Source organism: Drosophila navojoa, chromosome 3, assembly GCF_054131105.1.
Source record: "Drosophila navojoa isolate 15081-1374.11 chromosome 3, UAZ_NAV_1.0, whole genome shotgun sequence".
In the NCBI taxonomy this organism is placed as follows: domain Eukaryota; kingdom Metazoa; phylum Arthropoda; class Insecta; order Diptera; family Drosophilidae; genus Drosophila; species Drosophila navojoa.
The window spans coordinates 4,667,201-4,685,485 of record NC_142891.1 but is presented as its reverse complement, the minus strand read 5'-3'; the positions used below and the strand labels follow the sequence as shown (position 1 = coordinate 4,685,485).

Here is an 18,285-nt window from a genome sequence, read left to right as displayed (position 1 = left end):
AAATAAATAAATACAACAAATTCACTAGAATCACATTACCAAAATCTTTGTCAAACAAAAAAAAAAAAAAAAATAAATAAATAAATAAAACAAACTAAAAAAAAAATTGTATAGCTGTCAGAATTAGAATTCGAGAAATATATATGTACAAATTCCTACATGAAAATTCTGCTTAAAACAGAATTCTATATTTTAGAAAAAAAAAAAAAAAAAAGAATATGAAACCAGTTATTTATAAGCCAATTCTTTGATTGAGACTGGACTCTGCCTTTGAGTGCCTCGATTTTATTATTTTAGTTTAAAGCTTCACCAATTTAGATTAAAAATAAAATTTGTTCAGCACTATAAGGCAAGCATTTCATATTTCGAGTCCATAATCAACTCTCTAAAAATGTATTTTTAAAACAAACCCCAATCGGAAAATCAGAATTAATCTTATTAAGTTTCATAATAGACAGTCAGCGATTTCTGTAATTTGATGAGCCACTTGCCAACACATTGATAGCTCGTTCAGCGCGCACTCTGCACGCGTGTTATTCCCACTAGAAGCGGAGCGGAGAAGCGAGGGCGATGCAGGCCACCTGACAAACGGTGAGTGGATTATTTGCTAAATTGGCAAACAGCAAATATTCATTTCAATTTGTGTCAATTTGAATATGCACGAATGCAGTCGATCTGCGTACGTACGTGAATATCTCTGTTAACGGGCGGCGGCAGCTAATGCGCAGACATCAAAGCCAAAATGTGTGTGGGTGCACCAAATGCCGCAAAAAGAATAACACATCACGCATACGACATGTAAGCCGCATTATGAATATTTTGTTAGCTAAGCGCTCGTACCACTCGCAGACCCACCCACCCCATCCGCTCAACCACCCACAAGCTGCCACGCTAACAAATATCACATAATGATTATCAACATGCAGGCGAAAAACATTGAAAACGCATTTCAGCTCATTTGATTTATGAATGCAGCGCGACAGTTGACATTGGTATTATTTTTGGTATATTTTTGGTATTTTTTTTACTCTTCTCTTCTCTATTTTTGCTGTGGGTGTGGTTCGAGTGGCATTAAGAATCCGCAAATATTACAGCTTTTGCTTTTGTTGTTGTGCATTAAAATGCGTGCAACACGCTTGCAGCATTAGTTCGCCGAAAACATAGAAATTGTAAATGGGAAATGGAAAATGGAAAATGAAAAACAGCAACAACAAGAGCCAGACATTTCGTGGCCATTGCGTTTTAATTGCTGAATATTACGCACATATTATTATTATTATTATTATTATTATTATTATTATTGATTTTGTGCTTGTTACGCTAAATGGATTTTATTGCAATTGAGTTTGATTTTTATGTGGGCTTATTGAAGAGTATGTGAAATTTTGATGATTTTATGGAAGTCAGAAAAAAATTACATTGAATAAATCTAAAAAAATAAGCTTAGAAAAATCTTGTACTTTTATTGTTTACTCTAAACTATTTAAAAAAAAAAAAAAAAAAAAAAAGAAAAAGAAAATAATACTTAAAACTTAGCTATATGAAAAATTAAGAATTATATAAACACAAAAAATAAAAAATAAATTGAAATACACATTTTTTTTCTATTTACTTTATAAGAATATTAATAACTTTTTAATGAACACTTGCTCTCAAAATTTGTGTATTACCAATCAAAATAGAGGCAAAACTGAAATTAATGCAGCTTCAATATTTTCTATGTAACATTATAGTAGTTGTGTATCCATAGCATTTCTTTCTCTTAGACTCTCTTCTCTTCCTCTTCCAATTTGCAGGTCCACTTAATTTCAATACGTTAAACAGCGCGCTCAATCATAAGGCATTATTCAATCGCAGCAGAGTATTTTATATCCGGCACTTCAATTTGCAATGTTCCCTCCTCATGTGCCGGCTCCACTCCGAGCTCCCGCAAAAGCCACATGAAATTACTATTTTCATTTTCATAATGCATATAATGCAAATTGTGCAATTTTGTCGGCAAACGCTTTTTTGGGGCCAAATTGTAGCCAAATTGTGCGTGAGCCAGCAAATGCAAACACGAATTGATGTTTCGCCCAAATCAGCAAAATTTAATGAACCGAATTTTTAAGTTTATGCCAAAAGCTTTCAGACCTCCAACGGCATTAAATGCTATATTCAATTTCCAGCTAATTAAATGTTATGAACACCCAATTCAAACATTTCAATTGGCTTTCGAAAGTGAATTGAAAAAGCAATAAACTATTGGCATAACCCGTGGCCCGGTCGCAATTGCCTCTACAAATATTCTTATTAATTGTAAATATTAATTTCAATTAAGAATTTTACTAAGCCTTAAAACTCACAATTAAAATAAAAGCAAACGCGGGCTAAGCTGTATTTAAATGGCATGGAAATGCGTAAAGCAGTAAATCGATGGTTAGAGCGGAGAGAGAGAAAATATGATAATGAAAGGTAAAGCCCAAAAGTTCAAAGGCTAACGAAAATCAGGCATAAGGCATTAGCATTGAAAGCTTCGCAGATTGCGAACGCGAATCGGCAAGGGCCTAAAGGGCTTAGCTGACTTCATGAGAATCACCTAGAAAGGCATCGTTTATAGACATCTTTACATTTATACGTATGTGTATTGCTGATTAATAATTCATATTCGTATTCATAACTAGTATTCATAAATCCATAATACATTCATATGTTCACACATTCATTCATTCATACATTCATACATTCAATCATACACATTCATTCACAAACTCGCCCATACATTCAAATTTCCATACATTCACATATTCATTCAGTTGTACATTCACACATGAGAATTTCATAGAAGAGTCCTCCTTAGGCATCGCATAGAAGCCGTTCTTGGGCACTTTTTCAATTTCTAAATTGATGCACTTTTAATTCACATTTACTTGTAGCAAATTGAAGCCAACTTTAATTTGGCCAAAAAGCACAGCAAAAGCAAACTAAGAATTCCACACACTATTCGCTTTTATCAGCTTCAATACAATTTTTGTGGGCCGTGCCAAGTGAGCTGCATAATGGACTGCCATAGTCTTATCAATGCACAGCCATCGGCTCATACCATACTGTGAGTACGAGTGTATGTGTGTGTGTGTGTGTGTGTGCCTGGCCGAACAAGCAGTCAAGTATAAAATCGTAGCATACTTTTCTGCTGGCCGACAACTAAAAAAATAAATACGTTGCCATTGCAATGCCGTTTACAACAGGCACACAAAATGTTCTTTGTTGTTCTTATTACAAATATATATATGTATAAAATATATATATATACATATATATGTATGTAAATATATGTGTGCATTTGTATGCTTATATAGCTCACTTTGTTGGTGCTTCTTGACTGCTCCGCGCGTTGTTCGTTGCTGGCCCGCATATTGCGCAATCACATAAACCGCTGCAATCGTGCATTTTCAGGTGTGCCACAGTAGCAACAACCTGAAAAGCAAAAAAATATATACACATATATAAACAACTGTAACAATGGGCGCACAACAAGTTTTTACTTATACACAATGCTCAAATAGAGCACATTTGCCATTGCCTCACATTGTTTTGCTTTTTGATTTTTTATGAAATTTTTTCTATTTGCTCTGCACCTCAATTGTTTTCTTTTTATTATTTCTTGTTCAACGAAAATAAATTTATTATTAAATTTTAAAACGTTCAATATCACTCTACGATATTAAACTGATTTTTATTAATGTTGTTCTTTTAATTAAAAATCTGTTTTTAAATCAGATTTAAAAAGATTTAATAAACAATTTTTTTGTTGAAAGACATTAAAAAAAAAGTTGAGAGTTCCTCTCTTTTTTTTTAAATTGTTTATTTATTTTAATTATCAACTATTCATACAACAAATATTGCAATAAAGAGATTTTGTGCAGCTTTTATCAGTCAAAGAAAGTATATTTTATTAAGTTTTATAATATAATTTAAATACTTTTAATTAATTTTTTTTTTAATGATATTTACATATTTGAATAACTTAATCAAAGTATTCATTAGTCACGTACTTTTTCCCTGCATCAAAACATGAGTCTATACCTTATTCACAATCATACTCTGCGTATACTCAATATATACTCAAATGCAAATACGATTAGGCAGCTGCTTGAAAATTAATTAACTGCCGTGAGGGGAGCTCAGCCAAGTGCTAGCTCAGTTGCAACCCACAGAGACATTTGAAAGCCAAAAACAAGAAGCAAGCAAAAGCAGCAGCGAAGCGAAAAAAAAATGAGAATGAATAGTTGTTAGCAGCATACCTGGCTCAAGTACAAGGCAAAGGCAAAGCCACAAAAACTCGTTTTTGCCCCAATTGAGTGTTGGCTTTGGATTAACGGGGAGTCGCTGCCCAAATCAACTCACACACACAGACACACACACACACACACACGCTCACTAAACTGACGGTAAATCAGTTTTAATTGATATTTACTAAAGTACTTCCATGTAAGCAAACACTTGGGGTAAATTTCGGCTCCCAGCGACGCACCTTGAAATCTATATGGCGAATTTTGGCAATTTTAACAGAACTTTGTGAAATAACTGTAAAGCTAATGTATACTTTTTATGTATATATGTACTCTCTTTTTTTTTTTTTTTTTTGCCTGCTTTGTAATGGACAGCGAATGAATTTTGCAACAAATTTTCAATTTTCATTGGGAGCATTTTCGGTCGATGGCAATTGGCACAATAAACCGCGATGCTCTCTCTGCTGTGCCAGTGTTGACAAGTGCTCGGTAGGAAAATTAACGTTTTACCGCAAAACTGTTCGCTTGGGCAGTGTCCAGCGCCTGCACATTCCGATTGCACTGTCAACACTCCCACAGACACTCGGACACACATACACACACACAGGCAAATTGTTAAACGAAAAACTGCAGCAGTTGAGTGGTTGTCAGTGGTTGGCGCTGCACCACTCGCCAGCTACTAGTGCTCCCAGTTGGATGTGTCCATGTGTGTGTGTGCGTGTGTATGCGTATGTGGCTTTTGCGGTCTTGCCTTTACACACACATTCAACGTTAATTGATCCAACAGCAAGCAGGCAGCAATAAAGGATTTGATTTTGCAGCATGACAAAAGGCAATCCCAGTCGCTTGCATTGCTCTCTATCATTTGCTTTGCGAAGCCAGCCAGCCAGCCAGCCAGCCAGTCAGTCAATCAGTACTGCTACATCACTCCATCAGTCAGTCAGTCAGTCAATCAGTCGGCGAGTCAGTTAGTCAGTTAGCCAGTCAGTCAGACAATCAACTTGTGAGCCATTGCCTTGTAATTGAATTTTAAACTTTATTTACTGTTTGCGCACGGTGCGCTCCACACATTTGCCTAAAAGCCAGACAATTGCTTTGGTAGGGGCTGTTACGACTGTGCAGGCGGGGGGGCGTGGCAGTTGGCTATACGAAATATCTCAACACTGCGCAGAGAAAGAAATACTTACAGTTCAATTACCCAAAAAGAAAGAAGGAGCTGGCGTTTATATGATGAAAATATAAGACTAATAGATACCCTGTACAGATATACTAAATAAACTCTGATTTATACTCATACATTCTTGTGGCTGTTGTGGATATTTGCTAGAGCTCCTCCTCCAAGTCTAAGACTCAGTAAAATATGTGAGACATTGACTTTTCTCTCGCATTGCATGCCCCTGCCATAGTTGATCAAACTTCGCTTTGCATTTACATAACAAACAGCGCAACAATAAGTGAAAATACGAAAAGAAGTCCCACGATTTTTCACTGCACTTCAAAAATCCAACACTCGGCAGTTTTTGTGAGCCGCCTGTTCTCGCTGTTGTCTGTCAATCAAAAACGCGCGCAGCAGACAGCAGAGGCAGACATACGAACAGGGCGAGGGGCGGCAAAGAGAGGGGTGACGGCAGGCGGCACTGAATGTGAGTTATGGTTATCAATGGGGGGCGACGCTTAGACAAAAAGCTGGGGGCGGCAACTGACTTACAGTGGCTGCAATCCGTAAATACCCAAAGGCTGTAATTTCGTACAGTTAACTGATTTGCAAAGACTAAAAAAAAAATACGTGGTAAAGGGGCTTCGAAGTGGTTTAAAATTGATGTAAAAATTGATGGGTCAGATGGGATTTAAAAGAGAGATTTTCTGACAAGAGTGCATAATAAATTTGTAATAAACTATATTAAAAAGTTAGAAAATTGGAAAAAAAAATGATGAACTGATTTCAGTGAAAGACTTAAATATCTTAATATAACAAGATTTACAACAACTAGGTAATTTAATTTATTTATTTAAATTAATATTTTGAAGAAATATTATAGTCTTCTTTATTTAGAAAAAATTTTGTAATATATGTCTTTTATTAATTAAATTTTTAGCATAAAGATAATGAAATTGTTTATTTATAAAGTATTTTTTAACTATACATATTTTTTTACTTTTTTTATAATTTTTTGTCAAAGTAAACACTTTATATTTATTATTATTATTATTTTTTTTTTTATTTTGCTTTTTATGTTTATATATGGTATATGTTATATCCAGTTATAACAGCGCTCAAGGGACCGTCCTTAAATCCGGAAGACGCTCTGATCGTATACCTTTGCTCATATAAGTTTTTCAACCATACGGACGCTATAAGCGGAGTTGCTATAACCGGATTCTACTAAAATTACTTTATAATTATTTTAAAATTATCATTACTTCCTTCTTTACATTTGTTTATTCGTTTTACTTACCTAATTGTTTCAGAGAAATAATTCTAAAAACAGTTTAGTTTAAAGCCAGAGCAACGAAGGCTTTCAGGCTAAATTCGTTTTATATTTCGTTTCATTTCCAGTTGTTGGCTGCCCAGTGTAGAACGCGTTGCCAAAATTGGCATGCACAGACAGAACATCATAATTTTGTACTGACTTATTGTTGAAATTTGCGAATTTTGGGAATTTGCGCTGAGCTCGGCTAGACAAGGCAGACAAGCGTATAGACAGACAGACAGACAGAGAGACAGAGAGGCAGACAGGCAAATAGACACAAAATAATTCGGATAATCACAAAATTATTGACAGCTGAGATTTGAGCGAGAAGCCACTAAAGTAATCAATGGCAGACTATACACATGTAAATGTGTATGTGTGTGTGTGTATGTTTATAAATATATTGAAATTTGTGTATGGTTAGGGAAAGTCTGATTCGGTAACTGGCAACAAATTGTAAGGGATTGCAAGTCAGCAGGAAAGAAATGCATTATTAATAAGCTGTTAAATTTGCTGAGCAAACTGAACACACAGCATATAAATAATTCACAGTGCGGCCAGACTGAGATGGAGAAAGGGCTAAGCAAAAAAGAGTGAGGGAGAGAGGTAGAGGCGCACAGCATGCGACATTTTTGCATTGGACAAATCGAAGTGGAAATTATGCACATCGAATGCTGCATTTTCTCTAGCCAAAGAACTCCCGTTTGCAGTTCGCGTTCAACGTTTACAATATTTTGAATATTTAATGCGACGACGGCGCAAAGATGTAGCCGACGAGCAGATACTCTATGCGTCGCTCTGCTTGTTGCCATGTTTTGGGCTGTCAATGACTGCAGCTGTCACATGCCGCAGCGCTGATCCACAGGACGTGTTGCCCTTTACTCCACGTTGTGGGGCCCAGGATTGCGCTAGGTGGCTGCTGTGCGCAGCTGGCACTGGAATAATATCAGAGTGTGTTTATGTATTTGCCATGCAGCAACAGCAACCAGCAGCAGCAGCAGCAACAGCAGCTTCTTCTTCCCTTTTGTGCTACTCGAGTGCCTTGATGTATGCAACACAATTTCTGCCCCTGGCCTCAGCTCAGCTTGCCAGCTTGCTCTCTCTATCTCTCTCTCTCTCTCTCTCTCTCTCCTTCTCTCTCTCCTCTCTCTCTCTCTCTCATATTTTTTTTTATTAAGAATTCATTTTTCTGCGTGTTGTTTACATTGACATTTCATTTATGTTTGCTTATGCAGCTGCAGCAAATAGTTTGACACACACACAAACACACACACACACACGAAAGCATCGTAAAAGTCCTTTTGGGTTTTGCTCGATTCGATAAGTAATTGATACGGTTTTCAGGTTCGTTGCTCTGCTTCACCAGCGGCTGCTGCAGCTGCAGCTGCCAAGCCAAAGGCAAAAGCGCAGCCGCCTGTGTAACTCCCGCAAAAACATATGAGCATAAATGTTTTACAGATGCCAGCTCCACTCCACTCGACCTTCGATATGTGTATGTCCGTGTGACTAGCTGGAACCAAGCGCTGCTCAAAGCTTAACCTGAATACTTGAATACCAAGAGTTTAGTTTTATTGGATACTAAAAACTATTTTGCATTATTTATTGCAACTCTTTTAGGTTATTGAAGGGCTTTTAAATGAAGTGCAATTGTAAGAAGAGTTAACATGTGAGTTGATCTTGTTGTAAAGCAAAACTTCACATTTCATTTAACATGTGAATCCTACGGAATTTTACAGTCAGTGGAAAATTCATATTTTTTGCATACATATTTACAATTAGTTTTTTTTTAATTAAGCTAACTTTAATTAAGATAAAATCTTGCTTATAAACGATGTTCTCATAAAATAAATATTTAATGTTTTAGAAGCTTATTTACTAAGCTTTCATTCAACCTAAGTTCTGATAATATTATAGTCTCCAAATCGACTTGGTCTTAACTATTCCAAGCTTACATTAACAAACTAATTTACAAGGATAGAGCTTCATCATAATATTTTCATCAACCATTTAAAACTAAATCTTGTATAATTTATATTTCTATGCATTATACTGCACCTTCAAAAGTTCACCGAAATCCCCGGAACAATTATTCAATTGGTAACAAAAACAAAACTTAAATACATTTTGAAGACTTATAAGGATCATTTGCTATTCCAAGCCCTAATAAAATGGCATCAATTGCAGCCAGCAGCAGCTGACAGTTCCAACGAGCAGAGAACAGGGAGCCAGAGTGAGTGAGAAAGAGAGAGAATAGGAATAAGTCGCATGTCCAAGGAACAATAACAAAGCGAAGTGCTGGCTAACTGGAGCAAGTGTCAATTACGCTTTAATAGCCAAAGGATAACCGAAAAGGCCGCAGCAAAGTGTGCGCCATGGTCAGACAGTTTTTTGCTGCTGCAGTTGTTGCTGTTGCTGCAGTTGTTGCTGTTGTTGTTGCAGTTAGCCGCAGTGAAAGTGTGAAAAGTGTGCGACAATGAAAGCGCGGTCAGACGATGATATTATGGCGCTTTGAAGTGGACGACATGATGACACTGCTGGTGGCAGCGGCAGTGGTTGCCAGCAGCAACAACAACAGCAGCAGCAGCAGCAACAGCAGCAGCAGCAGCAGCAATAACAACAAGTGCTGCAAGCACAACGGAAACCAACAAAAAGGGGAAGCAGGAAATGTCGCAAACACTAAATCAGTGAAGTGCATTAGAAGCGACGCACTCTCTGTCTCTCTCTCTCTCTCTCTGTTCTCCCTGTCTCTCTCTTACTCTGTTTCTGTATCTCTCTCTGTGTGTGTGTGGCTGGGCAGGAAGTGCTTGGTGCCTGGCAGATAGCAAATATTGATTCGATTATGGCAAATGAAATGAAAGATCTGCCATTTTATTGCGACACAAAAGCTCATAAATCACTTTGCCAGCTGCAGCGTATTTCAGCTTCTTCCTCTTTCAACTTAAAGACGTAACATTAACAGAGAGAGAGAGCGAGCGAGAAAGGAAGAGAGCGAACATGAGCTGATTAGAGCTACTCGCTCGTGCATTAATGCAAAACAACGCCCAACACCAAATGTCGAAATTATCCGCAGACAACGCGGTTTGCCATTGTTGACAATTTCCTGTCGTTGTCAGCGTCGACAACAAAATTTCAATGTTGCTCATGTTGTTGCTGTTGTTGTTGCCGCTGAGCGACATGTGTGTGTGTGTGCTGTGGCGCGGGGCGTGGCAATTGCTCATTGTCATGCGGCTCATCAGCGAGCTGCAATAAAGCCAAACGGAAAGTTCTTGGAACAGCCAAACGTTGTCAAAACAAAGGGATGGAGACAGAGGGACAGAGATAGGGAGTGTGTGAAAGGCGGCTAGATTGTGTGTAAACTTTAAAATATCATCATTAAGAAGAGTTTTCAAGACAAGCTCAGCTCAGCGAAGTTCAAGAGCTAAGCAAATGCCTATTTAAGAATATTTGTTGTCTTACAGAGAGTTAACATGGGCACTCGTTAGCCCACATTTACAGTCTATGCTTCTCAGTTTTTCAAAATAGATCTCTCATATAAATATCGCAAATATCAGAATAAACTTTTGTAAATTATACATCCAGTCAATAATAATAAATCAATACCCAGAATTTCGTTAGCAAAATTAGCTGACTAGAGCTGTTTACATGAAATATTGTTGGAAGCTAATGAGTTTATTCGGCAACTCTTACTCCAATAATTTCTGCGGCCCGCATTTATACAGTTTAATTATTTATATAACGATTTTAATGAAGAAAAAGGTTAAATTGTTGCGAGATAAATTAATGAATTTAAAATTGAGTCCAATTAGCTCTTGAACAGGCAGACAAAGACAGAGAATCGATTTTATAATTTATATATTTATTATAATATGTTATACATATTACATATAAGCGCGTATAGATACCTGTGTCTGCTATTATGTATGAGTATACTTAGGATAATTGAGCATGGCATATTTCAAAGAAGATACTGCCAAGAGAGCTTATTAGAGAAGCAATTGTTGAAATAGGAATATATTATTAACCTCCTCTTGATGCTTTTAAATGGAGTGCCGAAGAGCACAATGTCAAATATACTTAAATTATACGCTGCAGCTCTTTCGCGCCTCTCAGCTGAGCCCCCAGAGAGTGAGTGCAAGACAAGACACTGCAGCTCCAACATATTCTGAGTCTTTGCTGTTAACTCAGCAATTACAAGACATAAATTCTATATATAGTAGAATTTTGATAGACCAAAATCAAACACCTATTCACTCTGCTTTTACACAATGTCTTACATTAGAAATAATAATAATAATAAATAATAATAACATCTGAAACATCTCCACTACCAATAACTGATTCAATTATTATTTTCTCGACCTATGCATAGCCATCATCTTCCAGCAAATGATGTTCAAAACTTTTCAATTATTTGCTGACTTGCACTATGCCCGCTGCTCTGCATTCCCAGTGATGAAAAGTGAGTCACTGCATTATTAGACGCCCTGCTCAGCATTGTTTTCCCAACTGTTTTGTCATTCTCTGTGGTCGCATAGAGCGGCCGCTGAAGCAGCCGCTAAGTAATCGCTGGCTTGCGCTAAAGTGAAGGCCAAAAACGTGAGTTTTTTTTTTACTTTTGCTTTTGCTTGCGCAGGACCCCATTAAAAATACAAAAAGGCAAAGACAGCGCAAAAAGGGAATACAAAATCAAAGTGCGTTGAGGCCGGTCACCTGCTGCCGCACGCAGCGACATCCTCTGCTGGTGGCATGCAGCAGAACAGGCCGCAATGCGGCCGCAACAGCAGCAGCTGGAGCTCTAGCAGAAGCTGCAGTAAGCGAACCCGAACCAGCCAGGCGCAGTCCATTAAACGTGTCAAAAGACGTTACGCCCGAGGGATGCAGCTGAGGCAGCTAAAGGAGCGGGGCAGAGCGAGCCGGGAGGGGGACAGTGGCATACAAAACAAACAACAGAGTAAAGTTGCAGCCTCCCTCCCTTTTTCGCACTCACTCTATTTTTCTCCCTCTCTCTCTCTCTCTGGCTCCGCCTCTGTCTACACTTTTATGGTTATCGCGCCTTTCGCAGCTCAAGTGTCCTTTGCTTTTGGCCAACAAGATGGGCCAAAATGGCTGCTGGCCAACACAAGCGTCGACCACAACAATCTCTATATGTGTGTGCAGCTACACTGAGAGAAATGCAGAGATAGTCATATGTAAGTGGGTAAAGATATGATAATGATATATAGATATGAGATAATTAATATGCTATTATTTAAATTCCAAATTTAATATATAATTTGAAAATATGAATATTAAATTTAATCTATATCTAAGACTTTGATATTTTATGGATTTTATGATATTTAATCGATTAAAAAACAAAATATTTTTTAGAGATTTTTTTATGAGATTATTTTTCTTATTTTGTTTTTGTATTTTTTTTTTTTTGTATTTATTTTTAATTTTTTTTTTTATTTATTTATTTATTTTTTTTTCAATTTAATTTTTTATTTGTATGTATACAAACTTGCAAAATAAAATATAAAATCAAATTGCTTATATTAATTAGATTTAAAATTCTAGTCTTTATTTCCTAAATTCTACAAAAATATTCTTATATATGTATATCGAATTTTTATTCGGATTCTATTCGAGTACAGCTCTACGCTTTTCTCCACGTGCATTGCTCAGGCTCTAGCGCACAGTGACACTTTTTCCCAGTCAAATGTATCGTTTGCCCCGTTTCAAGTTTTTTCTATGGTTTTTTCCTTGGACTCGCCTGCGCGTCTATGTCTCAATTATCGGGCAATTCGCTGACAGTTTTTCTATGACCATTCGTGATAAAATAAAATAAACAGCGCAGCTCCTTCCATAAAACAGCTTGGCAACAGCCAACAGAAAATTTCGAAAATTAAGTGATATAGCGCAATTGCTCTATACTGAAATAGACTTAAAGTAAACTACTCTATATTAAGCGTAAACTCAAGGCTGTTAGTTATTTAGTATTTTAAATAAACTACCTGCACACACACAGATACTTGAAGGGGCCTCAATTATTGACACGCCCGAAAGTAGGCCACGAATAATTTTAAAATTATTCTCAACAATTTTGGTAGAATTACACCGCCTGCTTGGCACATGCATATGCTCTTGTGCCTTATTGAAATATTCATGCAAGCACGCCCCATTTTAAACGCCCACCAATCAAAACAATAATAAAACAACAATTACGAAAAACGAAAATAAATACGAGAAAAAAATAGTCGAGTTGAGTTGTTTGCCTTTCACATATAAAATGAAAAAACTTATAACACGTAATGGCATGTGCAGTGTGTGTGTGTGTGTGTGAGTGTGCATGTATGTGTTGCATGAGTTGTTCCTTAATTGGTTGGCATACTCTGCTCTCACTTTCTCTCCCTCCCTTCAGCCTTTTGTCTTTTTCTTTTTGGTTGCCCACTTAAAATCGAATGAATGAGCGAATGCTTCGTAGACTTTTTAATTTGAGCTGCGCTGCATATATTCAAAGTGTGTGTGAGTTTGTGTGTATCTGTGTGTGTGTGTTGCAGAATTTTTTACTGTTATATTTGCAGTGATTGGCTGTCATATGGGCTACTGTGCTGCTGTCCAAGTGAAAGCAGTTTGCGCTTGACTGCAGAACAACGGCAATTTTATTGACCATTTCAAAAAGGGCCACACAAGACACAAAAGACAGAGGACAACAACGAAAACCGAGCTGGACACTGCTGCCCAAACAAAAGGCATATCACAGTTAACAAACGCGTGTAATGATGCCAAACAACACACACACACACACACACACACACACATACACACACACAGATAGATACATGACAGCATTTGTTGAGCCAGGCAACTATGTAGGACAAATGCATAACTAAGATTTCCTATTTCAGTTAACAATTTGATAACAGCAACTGGTTTTTGTGTCAACAAATGCAGACAGACTGAGCGAGCAGTTTGCCTGGATTTTCAAATGCTTCTGCTGCTGCTCCTGCTGCACCTGCCACTACACAAACACCCTTTGCCCAATAGAACGATGCACTCAGCCATGAGACAACAATGGCTAACAATACGCCATAACAAAAGGAATAGTTATGTATATACATACATATGAATGTATATACATATATATATATATATATATATATACTTGAATGTATCTATCGAAGTTGGGTTATGCTTGGCTTGCAGCGCACAGAATACTCTTTCGGAGCGCAGTTATAATAGTTACTCGATGCATATATATACTTAAATATAAATTATTTTTAGAGATTTAAAAAATTATTTTTAAAAAAATTATTTAAAAAGGAAAAAAAAATATATTTTTATTTATTTTCTTTGCAATATTTTGGTAATCACTTTAAAATGAAATAAATTCCATGTAGTACAGTTAAAATCAAGTCATATTAAATCAAGCAAATATCGAACATTTATCTTTTATAAATGATGCGGACAATTTATGAAAATATATAAATATATAAATAAGAAAATACATATTTTTAATTTAAAATTCAGTTTTATTAATCTTCATCTTAATTAGCTGATAATACTATCCAAAATAAATTACATTATTTTCTTAGCATTTATATATAATTATGCTAACAAATATTTTTTTCTGTCTGAGAATTTATATACAAATTTGCTAGCAAAAATTTTCTTCTGTCTTCTTTTAACATGGAATTTCCCTTATTACAATTGAGACCCCAGTAAAAAAAAAAAAAATAATAAATAAATAAATAAATCATATAATGAAAAAAAAATCATACTATTTGTACATAAAATACAAAATTTATAAATGCAACAAAAATATTTGTTGTATCTTTAACTCCATCAGAATTTCCTCTTCCATATTCCCCATAATATTAACTGAGTTTGGCAATTTAATTTATATAAGCATGTACATTGCCATGCATTGTAATTAAATAAACAATAAGATATAAAATAGAAGTATTTATATATATAATAGACCCTATATATATTATGAATAAGATTCGAATTGCTTTATGGTGCATTTTTAGAATCTATTTTGCATAATGAATATATATAGTTTCTTTCGGGACAATCTTTAAAATTTGTATACTCAGCTGGAAACCATTTAAGGCTTGAGTATGAATTTCAAATAAATGGAAATAAAACACAAAATACTAAGAAATTTCTGAGAGTATCAAAACGTCACAATTCGTATTTTCGCTTAAAAATATTTGGACAGTTTGCATGCTCAAACGCCAGCGAGGCGAGCCTAGCACAAGCTCAAAGCTTTCAAGCGAATTCATTTGAGAAATTGATATTAGAAAGCAATTAGTAACAATGCATGCTCCACTCCCACTGCCAGGGCCGATTGTCAAGCATCTGCGCCAACAAGTAATTGCAATTAACGCCTGACAGCGCCCAGGGACGAGCAGCAGGCAATGGAGTGTGGAGTGCGGAAAGCCAGGGCTACAAAAAAGAAATGAAAGGGCAAGGTCCATCCCAACGCCCATTACTGCCTGGAACTCGTTAAGTTTAAATTTATGCCCGTACAATGTTTACTTATTTCTGATTCTCATTGCTTTCTTTCATTTATTTATTATTGTTTCTTTCTTTTCTTCTTTTTTTTTGTACTTTTGCTTACACGCAACTGTCATTTATCACTTTTTATTGATTGCCGTGAATTTATCAATATCCGCTTTTGCCAAACGCCGCCCACTCGGCGTATACGTAACCATTTTTAATGCCTTGCGATGGAATTCCTTTCCCCTTTCCGCTTTCGTGTTTCCCTTTCTGCTCTTTTCTCTCCTCATCTGCTCACACATTTATTTACTTTTTTGTTGTCGCTGAGTATTTTTGTTCAAGGCATGAAATTGATGCGCTTTACATGGCCGCGCGTGTGTGAGTACATATACATGTGTGTGGTGGGGCAGGGGGAGGTGGCTAGGCGTTATGCTTAATGTGATTATTTAAAACATTTTCAACGGGCAGGATATGCTCAGAGCACGCAGCGGCGTCTTCTATGCCAAGCAGGTGAATTTATTAAGAAAATTAAGTAAACTCGCGCACCGAGACCTATGTCTGTCTGTCTGTCTGTCTGTCTGTCTGTCTGTCAGAGCCAGCAATTTATCTACGCGCATTGAATGTCAAGTGTCAGCATTTTTATTTTTTTATTTTTCGTATTTTTGTGTTTTAATTATGGAAATGCTTAAAATAATTAAAAATCTTTGAAGCATAATAAGTTGGCCAACGGGGAATTCATGGAACTTTATGTTAATAGAAATTTGGCTCTTTTGGTATTCTTATTATGATGTACATTTTTTTATATATAAGCAATATCAGTATTATTCTGACTCTCACTATAAATATCATGATAAATAAAAATATCATATGTTTATCATAATAATTGTTGCTTAATAATATTAATCATCATTATACATCTATATCATATATAACAGAGTAATCGGATCCGCAAAGGGCGTTAAGCTTAGGTCCATATCATTATCAATCCGACTCAAATTCACGAACTGTTAACTGCACTTAGTTCATGATCTCACATAATTTCGAACCCAAATTTGTTTCCCTTTTCAAATGCAATCGAATTGAATGAAGCTCGCAGCTTCTGCGACCGATATAATCTGATGGATATAACACACTTTCAGATAACGCAACTGGATGGGAAACATTACGATAATGATAATGACAACGATGAGCTGCACATAAGCTCTGACATATTATGGTAGATGGCAACTTTTTCATTGCCTGGAACACATCGTTTGCCCACATTGCTGACCCGCTCGGAGGCAGCATGCGCAACCCTTTGGCAATTTGAATGCCCCACTCTGAGGTCGGTGCCTGGCAATGGCAGCTTAAGTCAGCTGAAATCCCGAGGACTTTGCGTTAAGACCTGCTCGCATGCAATTTAGCCAAAATGTATTACATTCAATTTGAATACTAAGCCGCTTACCAACACTAAAAGTTTGATGTGCACACAATAAACAGGATTTTTGGCTACAATTAGCATGTAAGCCGAAAGCAGAGCCAACGACATCCCAGACTGTGCACAAAATGAAAAAAAAGAGCAGAAAACTGGTAAAAGGTCAACTCGACTAAAAGTACATGAAGCTCGAAATTGGCATTGTGCTTGAGCTCGAACAACCGCAAAACTGGCAGTCAAAGTCGCTCTAACCGGGCACAATTAACACACACACACACACACACAAAGGCAACTTCAAGGAAGCGTATCCTGTGGCACAGCAAGCCGACGCACAAAGCAGCGAAAAGAAACGGATACTTATTTAAAATTTATGTAGCGTAATTACAAGCGATTTAACCCATTGCTTGGACCGAGTTTTCCCCCATTTACCGTTTCCATTTGAAACACACTCAATTCGTAGGCTGGCAATCCTCTCGAATTAAAAATCTGAAACACAAATGGAAATGGCAAAAATGTTTATTTTTTTATATATACCTCAAGTGAGTAGAGGAGCAGGCAATTTGAGGTACTGGGTGTCATGGACTTGGGTGTGCAGTGGGTCTATATAAAGTGATGTAGGTATGTATACTGCAAAGAGTAATATAAAGCAAACAGTAATATAAAGCCTAGTTAGTATAATTATAAAAAAAATAAATAAATAAATAAAACATTAAAATTAAAATTTAATTTAATTCATGACTATAGCTAAGATTTTAATTAAATTTTAATTTTATTGTTTTATTTACTTATATCCTAAACAAAAATTTTATTTTAGACAAGACAAAAAATACAATTTATATAAAATTACCTTGAAAAAATTTAAAATATATTAATGAGAAGAAGAATAGTATTAATTTTAAGCAATAACAGGCCATATCTTTCAAAAACAAGAACATAAATAAAAATTTATAAGCCTTTATATTATTCGAAAGTCAGTATAAAATGGAAAAAACATAAAGGAATTATTAATTAATTTTTTGACATATTTTTAATACCTTAAAATATTCATTAAATATATACATATATTCATTCAATATACATATATACCTACATTCAAAGATATATTCAATTTGTAGTGCTTACACTTTACACACATCTCATCTGATTGCTGATTGCCTTAAAGCCTACAGCTAAAACCTCATGCTACACATTTCTTAAACTTCAGCACAATTCAGTACAGGGTATACACACGTCCACTACATCACACTCTCTGGCATTCCAACGCCTTTTTTATTAAGGACCCGCCCAGCAGTTGGGCCCGGCCAGTTAAGCATCTTAATGACGGCAGCATGGGTCCGACCGCACACTCTCATCGAGAGTCTATAATTTTTATCGAATCTACAATCTGGCCACAGAGAAGTCATTTGCCTCTGGGCCTTATACACGTATATAAGAGCATGGATGGCTTTAATTAGTAGGTGGACGCATGTTTATTTTTAGCCGATTGTCGCTCAAAAAAAGAAAAAAAAAAAAAAAAACGAAACGTGGAGTCCATTGCACATTGGGCTGATAATGAGCTTAAATTGTTTATGCATGAGCCAACGCACAACGGGATACACAAAACCGGGCACAAATTTATTGCATTAGGAGCGCTTTAATTACA

At 36.2% G+C, this 18,285-nt stretch overlaps 1 long non-coding RNA gene across 1 annotated transcript; it reads left to right on the top strand.

Moving 5' to 3' along the window:
* Positions 1 to 377: 377 nt before the first annotated feature.
* On the top strand, positions 378 to 17,156 carry LOC149091630 (uncharacterized). Its single transcript, XR_016196561.1, has 2 exons — positions 378 to 591; positions 16,369 to 17,156. It is a non-coding gene; the product is annotated as an uncharacterized LOC149091630 (long non-coding RNA).
* The last annotated feature ends 1,129 nt before the right edge of the window (positions 17,157 to 18,285 follow it).